At 36.7% G+C, this 7,331-nt stretch overlaps 1 pseudogene; it reads right to left on the minus strand.

The window, feature by feature from the left end:
• Positions 1–4,916: 4,916 nt before the first annotated feature.
• On the minus strand, positions 4,917–4,966 carry LOC123284886 (U7 small nuclear RNA; annotated as a pseudogene).
• Between the last annotated feature and the right edge of the window lie 2,365 nt (positions 4,967–7,331).

Raw genomic sequence — 7,331 nt, forward strand, 5'->3', positions numbered from 1 at the left:
TTAGTTCTTGTCTCCCTTTCTCGTGAAATTGAAAAGAAACAAAATAAGCACATTTGAATTTGGTGTAAATGGGACGAAGAAAATTTATCATAGACAGTTCAATATTAGTCATCTGAGACCAAAGCTAGTCTTTCCAAGTTCAGCAGAAATACACAAAGAATTTGATAAATATTGAATTAGGCTTCAAGGCAACTGCTCGTGCTTTCAATATAATCTGGTTGTTTTACATTTCTTCCCTTCTACTTTAAAATAAAAGTTTGTCACCAAATACAATTTAAAAAATACATTGAATTGCTTTTCCTCTCAGCTTAGGGAAGAGCTTTTGCTTGCTTTAACACCATCATCTTTAGCCGTTTTTCTCCTCAATGAGAGGAAAGAAAGCTTGAACATTTCCAAAGAAATGTAGTAAAAAAAAAAACCCAGGCTGCCTGTAAAACGATGTGGTCATGTCAGATACATTGCACATATTTATTGTCAAGTTAACACAATGTGTTTAAAGATATAAAATTAGATTGCGGTAATTATTTTGGAAATTTGATTTTTCATTTTATGGAGTTTTGTGCAAAGTGCAGAATTTTTAAGCACCTGTGAAACATCGGTCAGTTTTTCTAAACTTTGCACATTAGGATCACCTGGTTGGGAGAGGGGTAGATGGTGGAAAGTGTGGGGGAAAGCCGATTTAAAGAATACTGATATTAGCTCCCTTGTTGATTATAACCTGCAGTCAAAGTTAAGAATCACTGTCCTAAAAAATAATTGTGGTAATGTAACCATTAAAATGCTGGAAATTCAAAGTGCATTTAGGTTTAGGTCATGTTCCCAGACGAAACAGAGGATGCTTAGTTAAATTTGAATTTCAGATAAACAGCAAATACAGACTTCTGTCCTAAATATTGCATAGGCACACTGTATTTTTATCTGGCAACCATAATTTAGGTTCTTTTTTTTTTAATTAAAAATTCTTTGGAATAAACTTGTTCACCTACTCTTGGAGCTCCTTAGAAACAGACTTCTGTGATTAAAAAAACCCCAAAAACTGGGTAAAGATGTCAGACGTCTTCCTGTCCTGGGGTCCTAAATCCACTCATCTCCTCTTACACGTTCGGAGTTTCCCCTTGGCTGTGTCTCGCGTTGCATCCAGGGTTTATAGTTATCTTTAGCAGGGAGGGGCAGGGAGAAAGAAGGCTACGTCATCTTGTTCAGACCAGAGCAGAGTGTCTCTGCTTTTGTTTTTAAATGTTAAATTTTTCATTCATAAAAGTAAAAAAGTGCTCTTTGCACATTAAATTAAAACATTATGAAACTGGGAGATAGCCACTGCTAACATTGTGTATTTCCTTCAAATCTCTCAATAAATAAATTGGGACAGGGGGCCGGCCCTGGGCTGAGTGGTTAAGTTCGCTCGCTCCGCTTAGGGGGCCCGGAGTTTTGCCGGTTCGGATCCTGGGCACCGACACGGCACTGCTCGTCAGGCCATGTTGAGGTGGCATCCCACATGCCACAACCGGAAGGACCCACTACTAAAATATACAACTAAGTACTGGGGGGATTTGGGGGAGAAAAAGCAAAAAAAAAAAAAAAAAAAAAAGATTGGCAACAGTTGTTAGCTCAGGTGCCAATCTTTAAAATAATAAAAAAATAAATTGGGACAGATGTAGATCTAGGAATTACACACTACTAGAAGATTCAATAACTAAGGCAGAAAACTCTCAGATCTGTTGTCTTCCGTGTTTTCTACCAGGGTGCCTCAAAGAGGAGTAGCAGGGACAATCTCAGCTTCACGAAATGGCTTGCTGTTTCTTCCCTGTCTAATTAGCAACACATCATAGACCATTTATTAAATAATGTTTCCTTCCTCCATTTATTTGTGATGCCCCCGCTGTCGTATACAAAGTTTTTGTTGGTATTGTGAATCAGGCATTTTTACTGTGACCTATAACTGGTTTTGCTGTTATAAAGGGAAGTTATTAACGTTTGTCCGTTTGTTTTATTTTGGCCTCCTTAGAACGATTTCTATTTAAGAAGCTTGCCAAACTTGAACTGCTTCTCTGGCTAGGTCTTATTTAGGCTCTAAAATCTGGTCACTGTGATGGAAGTTTTATGACACCAGGAAATGGAGACCAATCAAGGGATTTGGGTCTCCTTTTACTCCTCGTCAAATACTACTAAGTAAGTACAAATACTCCTCTCCTTGCTTCCAGCCCTCTTGTGAAGGAGATGTTTCTTCAAATGTCACCATGGGACCACTGCCTTACTCATCACAAAAGGGGTTGTCCTGACTCCCGTTACGACCTCCTCTGGGTCAGAAACTGTGTGCTCAAGGTATCGTCCAGTCTCAGTACTCTTACCATTGAGACACGTTCAATGGTGATGTCCAAAAGCAACTTTTAACCTCATTAGGGCTAAATTGCGTGCCTTTACTATAAGTATTAAACAGCAAGAAGTGTAATTTCTAGAAAAATAAAATCTTTTTTTTTTTTTGAGGAAGATTAGCCCTGAGCTAACTACTGCCAATCCTCCTCTTTTTTGCTGAGGAAGACTGGCCCTGAGCTAACATCCATGCCCATCTTCCTCTACTTTATAAGTGGGACGCCTACCACAGCATGGCTTTTGCCAAGCGGTGCCATGTCCGCACCCGGGATCCGAACCAGCAAACCCCGGGCCGTCAAGAAGCAGAACGCGCGAACTTAACCGCTGGACCACCAGGCTGGCCCCCAAATAAAATCTTCAAGAAGTTTTAAAACATTAAATGGTCTTCTCACATTGCATTATGTATAATTTATCTTCCAGGAAGGAACACACAAATCTTAGTGTGACTTAGTTAGGAATATTGTCACAGTTTATTAATCCCTGTGTTCCTGTGAGAAAGAATAAAAAATAACCTGGTGATGCCAAAGGATCTCTTAGAGTCTCTGATAACACTCTATTATTAGTTCTAATAGTTTTAAAATTTAATTTTCTTGGTAGACAATAATGCCATCAAGAAATAAAAATAGTTTGGTCGTTCCTTTTCAATATTTAGACCTTATAAATGTAATGTAATATGTTAAATCAAATAGATCATTGGAGAAAAACCATGCGACCATCTGATTGGATAAAGAGAAAAACATTTGATAACATTTATTATTCACTCCATGAAATTTTACTGAATATAGGATTTTAGATTAGCAGTTATTTTTCACTACCTCCTGACTGTCCTTGTTTGCTCTCCGTCTAACTGAGGATTCTTTGAGTATAATGCCTTTTTTCCCCTCTGGCTTCTTTTAAAATCTTAAGTTCTTGCTCTTCTGCAGTTACACTATGTTTCCAGATATAGATTTATTTTGGGGTGTCTTTCATTACTTCTGGAAAATTCTCAGCCATTATCTCTGCCCCATATCTCTTTCTCTCCTTTTCAACTGGAACTCTTATTAGATGTGTGGTAGACCTGCTCATACTAAGGTCCATGTTATGTAAACTTTCCACCTCTTTGTATCTCTGCATTCTGAACAATTTCTTCATATCTACCATCACACTAATTCTCTTTTCAACTCTTTCTTAATATATTGTTAAATCTATTCATTGAGTTTTATATTTTACTATGTTTTTCATTTCTAGAAGTTTTGTTTAATTCTCTTACAAATATTCTAGTTTATATTTGTTTCTTATTCTCTGAAGACATTTTAAGCTTGTTTTTCAGTTTTGAAAACAGAAGAAGCATAGTAATTTTATTATCTGTCACTGAAAAATTCCAATATCTAAATTCAATGTAGATTTATTTCTGCAGTTTGTTCTTTCTGCTGGTTTTGTTCTTGGTGACTTGTTTCCCTATGGCACTTGGTTACTTTTGACTATGAGCTACTTTTTGTTTTCCCTTGGAAAAGTATTTTTGAGGATTTCTAGAGGCCTAAAGTGAAGATAGTTTTGCCGCTGCCTGGTGCCTAAAAACACTACCAGTTCAGAAACACCTTAAATTCACAGCTTAGGGGTTTTGGACCACCTTGGTGATGTAAATATGGTAGGCAAGCTCCTGAAGCATTCATCTGGTTAAAACTTCTCAGGGATGGTTTTCATTTCCCATTCCGACTCTGCTTAGAGCCAAGGCAACTCTCCTTGCAGAAGTGGGGCAGGTTAACTTCCAGCTCATCTTTAGACTGCGGGAATATCCCTTTGGTTTCCTGGTTTTATAGAGAAAGTCTCCTTTCAGATTTTCACCTTGGGTAAACCCTGGGCTTCAATTTCTGTTGTCTATGCACGACAAGGCCATTAAGGTGAAAGTTTACCTGGTTTAGCAAATGTTCTTAGGTCAAAACCAGTTTAAGTGCTCTGCCAGCATCACTGGGGTCCCTTTTCTATTTAGATTTTGGCCTCAAAATTCCTTACTATCTCATCAGACCTTGTTGCTTTGAAGAACTTGTTTTATGTGCTATCCATCATTTTAAGTTGTTCTTCCCTCCAGCTGGGAGGGTTGGTCTGAATAATGTAGCCTGCCATATTATTGGCAATGGAGGTCTTCTTTTATAATTAAAAAAATTATATTCAACCTGTGTTTCTATCCCCTTTCTCATCCCTAATATATTTATGGCTGTCGGTGTGTGTGTTTCTTAATTAGAAATTCCCAGGGTATTTTTGTGTTATTTTTCCTCCAAAGGCACAACTCTTGGTCCACTTATAACTCTGATAGTTTTTATTTCATAATTCTTTAATTTCTGCTTTAAAAAATATTTAAATAATAAATTCATTTTTGAGTTCACCTTTGGATGCATCCCATTAGTTTTATTATTTTACATTCCCTTTGTCTAAAGGATCTATAATTGTCGTTTTTATTTCCTTTTTGTTCTAAGACTTATTTGGAATAATTTCCCTCCTCAGTTTCCAAATGATTGTTTTTTTCCCTCATGTTTGATCATTTATTATTATACTTAGTTTTTTTTTCTGGGGGTGGGGGAAAACCTGCTAGACAAATTCTAAAAGAGCTGTAACACATTTATTATTAATTTCTATCTCATTTTATTATTTTTTAGAGAATACGGCCTGTTCAGTTTCATATTTTGACAAAATTTACTGAGTTTTCTATAGCCTAAAATATTTACCAATTTTAACATATATTTTACAGATCCTTGTCAAAAAGAAGTAATCATACATAAGGTTAACATTCAAGAGACACATAAACATAGATAAATAGATATTAATCTTTAAAATTATAGTCATATGAGGGTTGTTTTTTTCCTACTTGATTTGTCAGGTCATTAATTCAAATGCAATAGGTATAAAATAAGAATCTTTCTTAGGGGTAATATGCCTAAGCCTATTCTTTTCTAAATTGAAGACAGTTTCCTTCAGATTACTTTAAAATGCTTAATATTTTCACTAACTAATGATACTTAAAAGAGCAAAGCATGTAGTTAGTATTTGTAACAAGATTATTTTCTCTCACTGTCAAATTTTTACAGCCTGTACCTCTTTCAACACTGAACACATATCAGCTATGGTCTTTCTACACCCTGTCTCTCCAGTAAGCAACATGACTGTGTTTTTTCTTTATGCTTTGGACTGCCACTGTGTCAATTTTTTCCTAGTAACCATATATTTAGGGAGAAAAAACGGGCAAGAATGTAATCTCTAAATAGTAGTTTGACTTGGAAACTCTTTTTACTTCTTCCTGAATCATTATATTGATAAGAGTATTTTTCTTTTGAGGAAGATTAGCCTTGAGCTAACATCTGCCGCCAATGCTCCCCTTTTTTTGCTGAGTAAGATTGGCCCTGAGGTAACATCCGTGCCCATCTTCCTCTACTTTATAAGTGGGATGCCTGCCACAGCATGGCTTGATAAGCCATGTGTAGGGTGAACTTGCAAACTTAACCGCTGCACCACTGGGCTGGCCCCAAGATTTATTTTTTCATAGGAGTATAATGGCTCCTTTTGGAAAATTTGAAAACAGCATCAGCAACACAAAGAAGCAGGAAAGAAAACGTGCATATAATCCCATCACCCCAAGGCAACCATTGTTAACTAGTTTTGCTTGTTTCCTTCTATTTCTTCTAGAATTATTTTTATATCGAGATTCATTTTGTATTCTGACTTTTCCACTAATACCACAGGCATTTCCACTATTAAAAACTATCCATCAGGGGCCAGCCCAGTGGCACAGCAGTTAAGTTTGCACGATCTGCTTCAGCGGTGGGGGTTCACTAGTCCGGATCCCAGGTGCAGACCTACGCACTGCTTCTCAAGTCACACTGTAGTAGGCGCCTCACATATAAAGCAGAGGAAGATGGGCACGGATGTTAGCTCAGGGCCAGTCTTCCTCAGCAAAAATCAGAGGATTGGCAGCAGATGTTGGCTCAGGGCTAATCTTCCTCAAAAAAAAAAAAAACAAAGCAAACCTATCCATCAGAATCATGTTTAAAGGCCTTGATAACATCTTATTATTTATTTAATATTCCTTTAATGTTAGAATATAATTTTCAATATCTTTGTATTATTAATACTGCTTTGATGAATTTCTTTTCTTTGTTTTTCTTAAGTAACAGTGGACCTTAAACTTATAGGTGCATCAGAAGCACCTGGAGGGCCTCATGCCCAGAGCTTCCGATTCAGTCAGTCCAGGTGGAGCCAAAGAATTTGCATTTCTAACAACTTCAGGTGATGCTGATTGTCCAGGAACCACATTTTGAGAGTCACTGGAATCACTGTAATTAACAAAATGTGTACGGGTTTGCTTCAATAAATTTCTGGAAAACAATGCTTCTTCCTTCCACAGTAGGTTACATCTTTGACATTGCAGGAAAAAAAATAGTAATGCTTATCCTGGTTTGAAAAGAAGGTAGTGATGTCTATTAAAAGGTTCTAAAAAATCTTTTAGTCACTGGCTTTTGCTAACCATTTGCACTTACCATGGAATCTTGCTGGAATACTTATCCATCTGACCCTGGAGCCACAGCACCATACAGCTGGTCTCTTTCTTTTCTTTCTTTCTTTCTTTTTTTTTTGTAAGTCACCTGCTCTCATTTAATTCATTTCCTTTGGTGTTTTCCTTCCTGTGGGAAGTCTCTGACATCTGTCCCACATACTTCTTTATGAATACAAAGGCTCATCTTTTATCTTTTATTTTTAACTTTTATGAGTCAGTTATTCTTACCCTTTTTATAGTTGTCATCTTTTTATTCCTTATGTTTTAAAAAGACACTCTAGACTGTAATACTGTGCGGCTGCTTAAAACAAATCCTTATTTTTTAACAGCTTTAATTACATTCTGTTGACATTTATATTTAGGTCTGAGCCTAATGTCAAATACTAGAAGCACATGGCTTCTCACTTCGTTGGCACCATCATGTGGTGGAACTGTG

This window comes from Equus asinus, chromosome 3, assembly GCF_041296235.1.
Source record: "Equus asinus isolate D_3611 breed Donkey chromosome 3, EquAss-T2T_v2, whole genome shotgun sequence".
Classification (NCBI taxonomy): Eukaryota; Metazoa; Chordata; class Mammalia; order Perissodactyla; family Equidae; genus Equus; species Equus asinus.